Raw genomic sequence first — 13,916 nt, forward strand, 5'->3', positions numbered from 1 at the left:
AAAGATAGAGGGGAAGGCGTAGGATGCTTCGGCCAAGTGGGGATGAAAGGAAAGAAAGGAAATGTAAGAAGTGAAGATGTAAGAAGGGAAGGGTTTAGTGAAGGTGTGAGGATGAATGAAGGATGAAGGGGTATTTATATGGGTGGGGAGAGGTAGGGTTCGGTCATATGGGAGGGAAAGATGGGTGGGAAATGTTTGTATTTAAAGTGGGTGGGGTAGGTGGGAAAGGTGATAGAAATTAAGAAGGTTATTGGGAAGAGGGAAAGGTGATTGGGATGTGATGGATGAATGTGGATGGGATATAGGGTGTAAGAGGAGAAAGAAAGAAGGGAGTGAATGATAGGTGGGGTAGGTGATGCCGAAAAACTTGTCTCTCAACAATTTTCTCTCGGAAAGTATACCGAATTGTCGTCAAGTAAAAACTCACAATAGAGTGAGGTCGAATCCCACAGGGATTGATTGGTCAAGCAACTTTAATTGGAGGAATGTTCTAGTTGAGCTAAGCAGAATTTGATTGGAGAATTGCAGGAATTTAAATGGCGGAAAGTAAATGGCAGGAAATGTAATTACTGGAAATAAAGGACTGAATGTAAATGACGGAAAGTAAATTGCAGAATCTTAAATGGGGAATGGGGAAGATGAACATAAAAGTAAATGGCAGAAAGTAAAGAGAATGGGTAAGATCAGAAATAGGGAATTCATTGGGCTCAGGAGATGTTGTATTCTCCGGATCAAGTTCATTTTCATCTCGTCCTCAATCAATGCATTCATTGATCTCCTTGGCAATCTTAAGTGATTGAATTCCAATTCCTTGGTAATTCAATCTCTTAAATCTTGATCAATAGCCAATTCCTTGGTCTAATTGCTCATGAGAAGAGATGAAGTGTGGTCACTGATTATACCACATGTATTCCCAAATCAAAATGTTGGTAAGATTATATGTCACTATATCCATCCAAACCCCAATTTAGTCCAACATGAGAAAGAATTTCTAGCATGATCTCTTCATTCCTCTTCCAAGGTTCTGAAGAGATCCAAGTATGAATAGCTTCTTTTCCAAGACAACTACCCAATTGGATGAAGATTGAAAGCTTTCTAGTAAAATCAAGAGAAAAGAAAGAGGAAGAATAATGAAAACTATTATTGATCCATCAAATTACAACAGAGCTCCCTAACCCAATGAAAGGGGTTTAGTTGTTCATAGCTCTGGGAATGAAAAACAAAGATGAAAAATACATTCTGAAAGTAAAAACTAGAAGTTGCAGAGAAAGTAAAATTATACAAAGAGTGGTTCTCAATGCCCCCAAAAGCTCCTCTCTAGTTCAAAACTACTCCTATATATACTACTCTTCTGATCTTCTAGTTGGCTCTTCAAGTCTTGGATATGGGCCTTTGGATCTTAAGTTGAAGCAGTTGCAGTCTTCAGTGGGCTCAGCTTTACTTGCAGAGAAAGTGTGAAGTAGGCATGGACTTTAGCTAGGACGTTAATGGCGTTAACGTTAAGTGAAAATGTGGGTTCGAGAACGTTAGTGACAATCACCTTTTTCACTAACGTTCCTAGCCCAAGATGGTTCACGTTAACTTCAACGTTAGTGGCACTAACGTGACCACTAACGTTGCCTCTTGGTCCATCGCAAGTATTATTGGCGTTCACCTTTGCCAATAACGTTGCTCTTAGCCCCCCTTTTCTCACGTTAGAGTCCACGTTAGTATAACTAACGTGGCTCTTAACGTGGGCATGCCTTAGCCTCGAGAGCGTTAGTGACACTTACCTTTGTCACTAACGTTCCAAACGCCCCTTCTCACGTTAGTGCCTCAAGTTAATTATCTTAACGTGGCCACTAACATGGTGGTGATTGCCATCTCCAACGTTAGTGACAAAGGTGAGTGTCACTAACATTGGCTCATCATTTCTTTCCTCCACGTTAGATTCCATGTTAATGCAATTAACGTGGCAACTAACGTGGCTCATAGTGGCTTGGTCCAATGTTAGTGACAAAGGTGAGTGTCACTAACGTTGGCGATTCCTTGCTCCTCCCACGTTAGAGTTCATGTTAATATAGTTAACGTGACTCTTAACGTGGCCAATTGTGCTTAGTCCAACGTTAGTGACAAAGGTGAGTGTCACTAACGTTGGCTTTGTCTTCCTTTCCATGTTAGAGTTCACGTTAACTGAGTTAACATGACTCTTAAAGTGGCTAATTGCCAATTTGGAGCGTTAGTGGTATTCACTTTTACCACTAACGCTGGAGCTCCTTTTCTCTCCACGTTAACTACCATGTTGATGTAGTTACTGTGGCAATTAACGTGGGCCATGATGGTTTCAAAGGCGTTATTGGCAATCACTTTTCTCATTAACGTTGCAAGTTTATTCCCATTCCACGTTAGTGGTCACATTAATTAGATTAACGTGGCTGCTAATGTGTCTCTTCCTTGCTTCCTTTGTCCTCAAATCAAGCAAATAAAGTGCATCAAAGCTCTAATCCAAGTTATGAGACATGTATTATCCAATTTGTCATTCAATTCATGCATAATTCTCATAAAATCACATGAAATTCACAATGTTTGCTTGAATCAAGATGTAAGTGATTATCTACCCAAAACTTGCTTATTAACTAAGAAAATGCATGAAACTATCCTAAAACATTAAAGAAAAGGTCAGTGAAACTGGCCAAAATACCTTGGCATCACAACACCAAACTTAAAGCTTGCTTGTCCCTAAGCAAGTACTGAAACATGAGAATGATGAATGAAATGACAAGAGAAATGAGTCATTATTGTAGAAGTCATGTCCTTGGTTTTATGGGGTTTCATGCATAACAACTTAGGTTCATTCCTTCATTGGCTTTCAGACCTTTACCATGCCCTGGAATACTCACTTGATTGCACCCTATGAGACTTTTATTCATTGATCCCTTTGTCTTTTCAGGGTTTGATTGTGTTCTTTAGACTAGGTGCTTTGTAAGGAGGCGACTCTTTAATATAAGCTTTCAGCCAGCACTTCCGAACCAGTTGTTTCAAGGTGCTAGGTGTTAAGACACCCCTAAGGACTTACTCCCTCAAGTCTCTTTCCCCCATACATTCACACCACAGGCACATGGTTTGTTATTTTTATTCTTGAGACCTTGGTGTCCAGCACCTCTTTGGGTTACTAAGTGCTCTGTAGCAAGGGTTACTCTTGATAGTGGACTTTCAGCTGATAATCCCGGGTTAGTTAACCCAAGTTACCAAGTGATAAGGCACCCCTGAGAGCTTATTCATCCAAGTATATCCTTTGCACAGGAGCACCACAGACACATGCCTTAAGATTCAACCCTTGGTGCCTAGCCTTATTTCTTACTCTTTTTCTTTATTTCTCAACTTTCATTTTTCTTTCCCCTTTTCTTATTAGGATCTTGTTATTTAGCTAGTCTCATGGGGGTGTATTTCAAGCATATGATTCAGGACAGATAGTTGCCTTCCTACCTTGTTGGTGAACTAACTTAGCTAAGTAATTACTACACCACAAGCTTAAGAACTTACTCCACAGTTTGAACATCACTCTGGTCTTTCATAACACTTCTTTTTATTTGACTTAAAGGACAAGCATACAAGTAGGCAAGGTGAAATTGCAGCAGTGACATTAGACTAGCAAGCATAGAACTAAGCAATGAAAACTTAAAGGCAGAATTTAAAATCCTAAACTACCATGGAAACATGTTCTATTTCATACATGATTTTCCTTATTTAAAACTTGAAAAAGATGGGACAAAGAGGGAAATCCACCACCTTTTACTCACGGGGGTGCCCATGCTCTCCCTCTTGTTTGTCTTCTTCGTGTCTTTCTTGAGTGCTTGAACCCCCACTTCCCTTGCTTTTTCCAATCAACTTTTTCCAGAAGCAAGCATCTTCCATTTTTTTTTTTCAATGTGTCCTTCTGCTGTTTCACCTTCCTTTTCTCTTGTTCTGTTAGATCTTTTTGGACTGTATCATACCTAGGGATTGCAGAGTGTAAATTATGCATATGCCCAGACATATAGTTCAACTTGACTTGAGTGTTTATGTTGAAATCTTCCCTATGTAGTTGTCGTCCTTCATTGAGCACGCTGAACTCATTGAATGCTTTTGTTTGAGCTAGCTGACGTTGGTTGAGTTCTTGAAGGCGTTTATCTTGACGCTCTTGCCTTTCAGTCACTTGATTGATGGCTTGAGTGAGCTGGGAGTATTGCTCCTGTTGCTGCTCCATTTGTTGCTTCTGCCACTCCCTCTGTTGACCCATCCAATTAGAGAGCAGTTCTTCTTGACAATCCATCCTTTGGGCTTGAATGTGCAGTAGTTGTTCTTGTCCCTCCATATAACTCCTTGCTAGCTCCTCAATGGCTCTGTGAATGTGATTCAAGTTTATGTTGGTTAGATCATAGTACTCTTCTTGTTGGTATTCTTCTTGATGAGATTCTTCTCGGTGAGGTCCTTCTTGTGATGTTCTTTTCCCTATTTGAGGCCTTCTTTGTTGTTGGGCGGGTGCCACATAAGTTATACGCTGTAGCGTAACTAACCTCCCAGGGTTTACCCAATTTGGATTGCTGTCCTCGAAGACTACCTTGGCTTTCGTACACAGTCTAAGGATGGTGCTGGGGTACCAAAGTCTAGCACCCGGATCATTCTTCTCGGCTGACTCTTGAATCCCCTCAGCTATAATTTCGTGCACATTGATGCCTCCACCCTTTATTAAGCAATGTACCATAGTAGCTTGAGTAGTGTTAACCTCAGAATTGTTCGCGGCTGGGAGGATAGATCTCCTCACGAGCTCAAACCATCCCTTGGCTTCCGGGATGAGGTCTCCTCTCCTGATGAACCGGGGTCTCCTATCCGAATACCTTTCCCAGTCAGATCCTTTAACACACATATCGTTCACAATTTCTTCAAGTTCATCATTGTCGGGGCCATTACTTATTCTTACATGATAACTGGGCTCATCAAAATGTGGCGATTTCAGCTGAAGAGTCCTTGTTATGGCATTGGGGCTGAAGTCCACCTCTGTTCCTCTCACATAACTTTTGAAGGTGGGGGCCTTGGTTTTGTCTTCTCTGACCATATTTGCATAGAACTCTTTGATGAGGTTTGCATTTATCTTTGCTTCTGGGTTTGTGAGCCTTTGCCAACCCCTTTGTTCAATCTTCTCTCGAATCTGTGGGCACTCATCCTCGTTGAACTGGAATGTTATCTCAGGCAATATCTTTTTGAGCTTTATCCATTCAAATTCGAGTTCATGGAATGCAGTTTTGAATCTCCCTTCATCGAAAGGGATGCTCGCCACCGGTTCCTTCCTCTTTTGCCTCTTGGAGCTCGATGATGCCATGAGTAGGAGTTGATATGTGAAGGTGGGGAGTGTCTCTTTGATGGGGTAAAAGGAGTTGGGTGCCGAAAGTGGAAAGTATAAAGGATGGAAATTGGAATGTGAAAGGAGTATGGAATAAGGACCTCTTATATAGAGAAGTGGTGAGTAAATGAAAGGTGTGGATTGAATGTGTAGGCCTATGATGAACGGATGGGGTTTAGCATGGGATGGGAACAAGGATCATCACTTTTATGATGGGGTTGGTTCAGTTTCCAAGCGTGTTCTTCTTCCAATGTTGCATGGCAACATTTCCCAATGCATTCCCCTTTGAGACATGTGTATAGTCCCCTCCTTTTGAAATGGCCGAAACCTCCTCCTTCAATTGTCCCATCAATTCTCCTACACAATAAAAGAAATATGATTAATAAATTTGTGGATAGTGGCGGCAAAATTTAAAAGGAAAGAATAACTACTTTTTAAAATTTTTGTTTCTAAATAGTAAGTGCTTATTCATGAATACAAACCAACTGACTAATTTAACTGTCCATGTATGCAACATTGGTGACACCAAACTTAGTTTGTGGCACTGTGGTGTAAAAAGATTTGTTCAAGGTGCTAAGAGTGACATGATTTTTATGTCCTCTTAGTGTTCCTTGAACACCAAACTTGTTCTTCACTATGTGCTGCATAAAAAGATTCATTCAAGTATGTGTCAAAGTTGATTTGGAATTCATGAGCCTTGCATTATTAACTACTTTAAAAGCATATAAAACATGGGTTGCCTCCCATGAAGCACTTCTTTAGCGTCACTAGCTTGACGTTCTGACTTTGTCAGGGTGGTTGGTAATGCTTCAGATCTTCCCCCCTCACAGTAAACCTATCTCCATTGGCTTCATCAAGAATCTCCACATGTTCTAAGGAGAGGATTCTGTTGATGGTGAAAACTTTAGGTAGCTGAGATGGGATGGTGGGGAGATGAGATGGGATAACTGGGAAATAAGCTGAGATCATTTTATCCCCTGGAGAGAAATCCTCTATAGGGATCTTCTTGTTCCTCCACCTCCTTGGTGCCTTCTTCTTTGTTTCTTTTACTGTTGCCCTGCTCTTTGTGGCCTCTTTTTTCAATGAAATTTTGTTGCTGGTCTCATATGACTCTGGTGGTTTAGGCTCCTCTTAGTTTTCTTTTAGCTGTGACACCTCCTGACTGTTTTGCTCAGCAACCAAAGGAATTCCTAGGTGTACAGTTTGTGCTTTAGTGCTTGTTTCTTCCACCAATGCTTTGTTGTGATCTTCCCTTGGTTCCTTGTTTTCTTGATCTGCTTCTTGTGAGGGTTTGAAGACATTGAAAGTAAGTTGTTCATCATGTATCCTCAGTATTAGCTCTCCTCGCTCCATATCTATAAGCGCTCGGGCTGTAGCTAGGAATGGTCTTCCCAATATGATTGGGTGAAGGTGACTCTCTTCCATTTCCAATATGACAAAGTCTGTGGGAAGGAAGTAGTTCCCAACCTTTACCAACACGTTTTCAACCACTCCTACTGCTTTTTTTTGAGTTTTGTCAGCTAGCCTGATGACTACGTCTGTGGGCATTAGCTCATTGATCTGCAGCTTCTTCATAAGAGATAAAGGCATTAAGTTGATGCTTGCTCCCAGGTCACAGAGTCCTTTGTCAAACATTGTTTCTCCTATGGCACAGGGGATGTGAAAACTCCCTGGGTCCTTCCTTTTTGTAGGCAACTCTGGTTGAATGAGAGCACTGCAGTCCTTATTCATCACTATTGTTTGCCCTCCTTTGAGTGAGCTTTTCCTGGTCAGCAGCTCTTTCATATATTTAATGTACGAGGGCATTTGTTGGAGAGCCTTGATGAATGGTATGTTTACATGGAGAGATACAAACATATCAAGGAACTTTGAGTATATTCTCTTTTCCACACCACCCTTGAGTCTTTGGGAAAAAGGTGCATAGAGTTTCAGCATCTCCTTCTGTGTAATTTTGGTTTTTTGGTGACCTTCTTCCTGCTTCTCTGCTGAAGTATCTCCAGAGTGTTCAAAGGGTTTGTTCAGCTCTTCCTCAGTCCCCTTATCACTTATATTGACCATCTTACAGTCTTCCCATCTTACTTTCTTTGCTTCACCTCTCAGGTTTTTCTTTGTGTCACTTGGGAAGCTGTTAGTAGGTTTGGAAATCTTCTCAGAGAGGTATCCCACTTGAAATTCTAGTGGTGCACGAAATTGTGATCATTTACAATGGCGCCAAAGACTTGGAGCTCTCAAACGTGAATCACACTTTGTCACAATTCCGCACAACTAACCAGCAAGTGCACCGGGTCGTCCAAGTAATACCTTACGTGAGTAAGGGTCGATCCCACGGAGACTGTCGACTTGAAGCAAGCTATGGTCATCTTGTAAATCTCAGTCAGGCAGATTCAAATGGTTATGGAGGATTGATAATTAAAGATAAATAAAATATAAAATAAAGATAGAGATAGAGATACTTATGTAATTCATTGGTAGGAATTTCAGATAAGTGTATGAAGATGCTTTGTTCCTCCTGAATCTCTGCTTTCCTATTGCCTTCTTCCAATCATTCATACTCCTTTCCATGGCAAGCTTTATGTTGGGCATCACCATTGTCAATGGCTACTTCCCGTCCTCTCAGTGAAAATGTTCTACGCACGCTGTCACCGCATGGCTAATCATCTGTCGGTTCTCGATCATGTTGGAATAGGATCCATTGATCTTTTTTCGTTTGTTACACGCCCAACACTCGCGAGTTTGAAGCTCGTCACAGTCATCCCTTCCCAGATCCTACTCAGAATACCACAGACAAGGTTTAGACATTCCGGATCTTAGGAATGGCCGCCAATAATTCTAGCCTATACCACGAAGGTTCTAATCTTAGATTAGAAACCTAAGAAATACACATTCAAGCTTGTTTGCATGTAGAACGGAAGTGGTTGTCAGGCACACGTTCATAGGTGAGAATGGTGATGAGTGTCACATAATCATCACATTCATCATGTTCTTGAGTGCGAATGAATATCTTGGAGAAGAAATAGACTTGAGTTGAATAGAAAAACAGTAGTACTTTGCATTAATTCATGAAGAACAGCAGAGCTCCACACCTTAATCTATGGTGTGTAGAAACTCCATCGTTGAAAATACAAAAGTGATAATGGTGGTCATTGGCTTCGGCCCCAGAGAGGGAACCTGAAGAACCAAGATGAAAATACAATAGTAAAAGGTCCTATTTATAGAGAACTAGTAGCCTAGGGTTTACAGAAATAAGTAATTAATGCAGAAATCTTCTTCCGGGCCCACTTGGTGTGTGCTTGGGCTGAACATTGAAGCTTTCACATGTAGAGACTTTTCTTGGAGTTAAACGCCAGATTTTATGCCAGTTTGGGCGTTTAACTCCAGCTTTTGTGCCAGTTCTGGCGTTTTGACGCCAGAATTCTTAAGCTGACTTGGAACGCCGGTTTGGGCCATCAAATCTTGGGCAAAGTATGGACTATTATATATTGCTGGAAAGCCCAATTGGGCTTCTGTAGCCCAATTTCACTGCTTTTTCTTGCTTCAAGAATCAATTTTATGATTTTTCAGATCATCAAATAACATTTCTCCTTTTTCTATCATTCTTTCAAGAGCCAACAATTTTAACATTCATAAACAATCAAATTCAAAAATATACACTGTTCAAGCATTCATTCAGAAAAACAAAAGTATTGCCACCACATCAAAATAATTAAACTGTTTTAAAATTCGAAATTCATGCACTTCTTTTTCTTTTTCAATTAAAAATATTTTTTATTTAAGAAAGGTGATGGATTCATTTTCATTGCTTTAAGGCATAGACACTTAGACACTAGTGATCATGTAATAAAGACACAAACATAAATAAACATAAAGCATAAAAATTCGAAAAACAGAAAATAAAGAACAAGGAGATTAAAGAACGGGTCCACCTTAGTGATGGCGGCTTGCTCTTCCTCTTGAAGATCTAATGGAGTGCTTGAGCTCCTCAATATCTCTTCCTTGCCTTTGTTGCTCCTCTCTCATGACTCTTTGGTCTTCTCTAATTTCATGGAGGAGGATGCAATGCTCTTGGTGCTCCACCCTTAGTTGTCCCATGTTGGAACTTAATTCTCCTAGGGAGGTGTTGATTTGCTCCCAATAGTTTTGTGGAGGAAAATGCATCCCTTGAGGTGTCTCAGGGATTTCATGATGAGGAATTTCCTCATGTCCATGAGTGGGATCTCTTGTTTGCTCCATCCTTTTCTTAGTGATGGGCTTATCCTCATTAATGAGGATGTCTTCCTCTATGTCAATTCCAGTTGAATTGCAGAGGTGACTAATGAGATGAGGGAAGGCTAACCTTGCCAAAGTAGAGGACTTGTCCGCCACCTTGTAGAGTTCTTGGGATATAACTTCATGAACTTCTACTTCCTCCCTAATCATGATGCTATGGATCATGATAGCCCGATCTATAGTAACTTCAGACCGGTTGCTAGTGGAAATGATTGAGCGTTGGATAAACTCCAACCATCCCCTAGCCACGGGCTTGAGGTCATGCCTTCTTAGTTGAACCGGCTTCCCTCTTGAATCTCTCTTCCATTGAGCGCCCTCTTCACAGATGTCTATGAGGACTTGGTTCAACCTTTAATCAAAGTTGACCCTTCTAGTGTAGGGGTGTGCATCTCCTTGCATCATAGGCAAGTTGAATGCCAACCTTACATTCTCCGGACTAAAATCTAAGCATTTCCCCCGAACCATTGTAAGCCAATTCTTTGGGTCCGGGTTCACACTTTGATCATGGTTCTTGGTGATCCATGCATTGGCATAGAACTCTTGAACCATTAAGATTCTGACTTGTTGAATGGGGTTGGTGAGAACTTCCCAACCTCTTCTTCGAATCTCATGTCGGATCTCCGGATATTCACCCTTTTTGAGTTTGAAAGGGACCTCGGAGATCACCTTCTTCTTGGCCACAACTTCATAGAAGTGGTCTTGGTGCACCCTTGAGATAAATCTCTCCATCTCCCATGACTCGGAGGTGGAAGCTTTTGCCTTTCCTTTCCTCTTTCTAGAGGTTTCTCCGGCCTTAGGTGCCATAAATGGTTATGGAAAAACAAAAAACAACACTTTTACCACACCAAACTTAGAAGGTTTACTCGTCCTCGAGCAAAAGAAGAAAGAAAAGAGTAGAAGAAGAAGAAATATAGGAGATGGAGGGGGCTTAGTATTTCGGCCAATGGGGAGAAGTAGTGTGTATGTTGTGTGAAAATGAAGGAGTGAAGATGGGTTTATATAGGAGTGGAGAGGGGGGGGGTATGGTTCGGCCATTATGGGTGGGTTTGGGTGGGAAAGTGGTTTGAATTTGAATGGTGAGGTAGGTGGGGTTTTATGAAGGATGGATGTGAGTGGTGAAGAGAATGGTGGGATTTGATAGGTAAGGGGTTTTTGGGGAAGAGGTATTGAGGTGATTGGTGAATGGGTGAAGAAGAGAGAGAGAGGTGGGGTAGGTGGGGATCCTGTGGGGTCCATAAATCCTGAGGTGTCAAGGATATCTCATCCCTGCACCAAGTGGCGTGCAAAAATGCCCCTTTCTGCTTAACGCCAGGCTGCTGCCCATTTCTGGCGTTTAACACCAGCTTCTTGCCCATTCCTGGCGTTAAACGCCAGTCTGGTGCCCATTTCTGGCGTTAAACGCCCAGAATGGTGCCAGATTGGGCGTTTAACGCCCATTCTGCTACTCTTACTGGCGTTTAAACGCCAGTAAGTTTCTCCTCCAGGGTGTTCTATTTTTCATTCTGTTTTTCAGTCTGTTTTTGCTTTTTCAATTGTTTTTGTGACTTCACATGATCATCAACCTACAGAAAACATAAAATAACAAAAGAAAATAGAAATTTAACATAGATAATTAAAGATTGGGTTACCTCCCAACAAGCGCTTCTTTAATGTCTATAGCTTGACAGTGGGCTCTCATTGAGCCTCACAGATGTTCAGAGCAATGTTAGAACCTCCCAACACCAAACTTAGAGTTTGACTGTGGGGGCTCTGTTTGTCTCTGTATTGAGAGAAGCTCTTCATGCTTCCTCTCCATGGTTACAGAGGGATATCCTTGAGCTTTAAACACAAGGGAGTCTTCATTCACTTTAATGATTAATTCTCCTCTGTCAACATCAATTACAGCTTTTGCTGTGGCTAGGAAGGGTCTGCCAAGGATGAAGGATTCATCCATACACTTCCCAGTTTCTAGGATTATGAAATCAGCAAGGATGTAGTGGCCTTCAACCTTTACCAAGACATCCTCTACAAGTCCATAAGCCTGTTTCTTTGAAGTGTCTGCCATCTCCAGTGAGATTCTTACAGCTTGTACCTCAATGATCCCTAGCTTCTCCATTACAGAGAGAGGCATGAGGTTTATGCTTGACCCTAGGTCACATAGAGTCTTCTCAAAGGTCATAGTGCTTATGGTACAAGGTATTGAGAACTTTCCAGGATCTTGTCTCTTCAGAGGTAATTTCTGCCTAGTCAAGTCATCCAGTTCTTTAGTGAGCAATGGAGGTTCATTCTCCCAAGTCTCATTACCAAATAACTTGGCGTTTAGCTTCATGATTACTCTAAGGTACTTAGCAACTTGCTCTTCAGTAACATCTTCATCCTCTTCAGAGGAAGAATACTCATCAGAGCTCATGAATGGTAGGAGTAAATTCAATGGAATCTCTATGGTCTCTGTGTGAGCCTCAGATTCCCATGGTTTCTCATCAGGGAATTCCATGGAGGCCAGTGGATGTCCATTGAGGTCTTCCTCAGTGGAGATCACTGTCTCTTCCTCCTCTCCAGGTTCGGCCATGTGAGACGTGTTTATGGCCTTGCACTCTCTCTTTCGATTCTCTTCTATATTGCTTGGGAGAATACTAGGAGGGAGTTCAGTAATTTTCTTACTCAGCTGACCCACTTGTGCCTCCAAATTGCTAATGGAGGACCTTGTTTCATTCATGAAACTTTGAGTGGTTTTAATTAGATCAGAGACTATAGTTGCTAAGTCAGAGTGGCTCTGCTTAGAATTCTCTGCCTATTGCTGAGAAGATGATGGAAAAGGCTTGCTATTGCTAAACCTGTTTCTTCCACCATTACTGTTGTTGAAACCTTGTTGAGGTCTCTGTTGATCCTTCCATGAGAGATTTGGATGATTTCTCCATGAAGGATTATAGGTGTTTCCATAGGGTTCTCCCATGTAATTCACCTCTTCCATTGCAGGGTTCTTAGGGTCATAAGCTTCTTCTTCAGAGGAAGCTTCCTTAGTACTGACTGATGCAGCTTGTATTCCAGACAGACTCTGAGAAATCATATTGACTTGCTGAGTCAATATTTTGTTCTGAGCCAATATGGCATTCAGAGTATCAATCTCAAGAACTCCTTTCTTCTGACTTGTCCCATTATTCATAGGGTTCCTTTCAGAAGTGTACATGAATTGGTTATTTGCAACCATTTCAATGAGTTCCTGAGCTTCTGCAGGCGTCTTCTTCAGATGAAGAGATCCCCCAGCAGAGCTGTCCAATGACATCTTGGACAGTTCAGACAGACCATCATAGAAGATACCTATCATGCTCCATACTGAAAGCATGTCAGAAGGACACCTTCTGATCAATTTCTTGTATCTTTCCCAAGCTTCATAGAGGGATTCACCTTCCTTCTGCCTGAAGGTTTGGACTTCCACTCTAAGCTTACTCAATTTTTGAGGTGGAAAGAACTTTGCCAAGAAGGCATTAACTAGCTTTTCCCAAGAGTTCAGGCTTTCTTTAGGTTGTGAGTCCAACCATGTCCTAGCTCTGTCTCTTACAGCAAAAGGGAAGAGCATAAGTCTGTAGACCTCAGGATCAACCCTATTGGTCTTGACAGTGTCACAGATTTGCAAGAATTCAGCTAAGAACTGATGAGGATCTTCCAATGGAAGTCCATGAAACTTGCAATTCTATTGCATTAGAGAAACTAATTGAGGCTTAAGCTCAAAGTTGTTTGCTCCAATGGCAGGGATTGAGATGCTTCTCCCATAGAAGTCGGGAGTAGGTGCAGTAAAGTCACCAAGCACCTTCCTTGCATTGTTGGCATTGTTGTTGTTTTCGGCTGCCATGTTTTCTTCTTGTTTAAAGAGCTCTGTTAGGTCCTCTACAGAGATTTGTGCTTTAGCTTCTCTTAGCTTTCGCTTCAAGGTCCTTTCAGGTTCAGGATCAGCCTCAACAAGAATGCTTTTGTCCTTGCTCCTGCTCATATAAAAGAGAAGAGAACTAGAAAGTATGGAATCCTCTATGTCACAGTATAAAGATTCCTTGAAGTGTCAGAGAAAAAAAAGAATAGAAGGAGAAGGTAGAAAGAGAAGAATTCGAACTTATCAAGAGGGATAGAGTTTGAATTGTTGATAGTGGAGGAGTGTTAGTCCTTAAATAGAAGGATGTGAGAAGAGGGAAATAATTTTCGAAATTAAAGTAAAAGATTTTTAAAATAATAAAAAGAAATTTGAAAATTTGATTTGAGATTTTCAAAAATTAAGATTGGGAAAGAAATTAAGTGATTTTGAAAAAGATTTTGAAATTAG

General features: G+C 41.2%; 1 non-coding gene across 1 annotated transcript; it reads left to right on the forward strand.

The window, feature by feature from the left end:
• Nucleotides 1-12,941: 12,941 nt before the first annotated feature.
• LOC148574698 (small nucleolar RNA R71) lies at nucleotides 12,942-13,049 on the forward strand. The gene has a single exon (XR_015906134.1). It is a non-coding gene; the product is annotated as a small nucleolar RNA R71 (small nucleolar RNA).
• Nucleotides 13,050-13,916: the final 867 nt, after the last annotated feature.

The sequence above is a fragment of the Arachis ipaensis genome, chromosome B2 (assembly GCF_059453495.1).
Source record: "Arachis ipaensis isolate K30076 ecotype BB chromosome B2, ASM5945349v1, whole genome shotgun sequence".
Taxonomy (NCBI): Eukaryota; Viridiplantae; Streptophyta; class Magnoliopsida; order Fabales; family Fabaceae; genus Arachis; species Arachis ipaensis.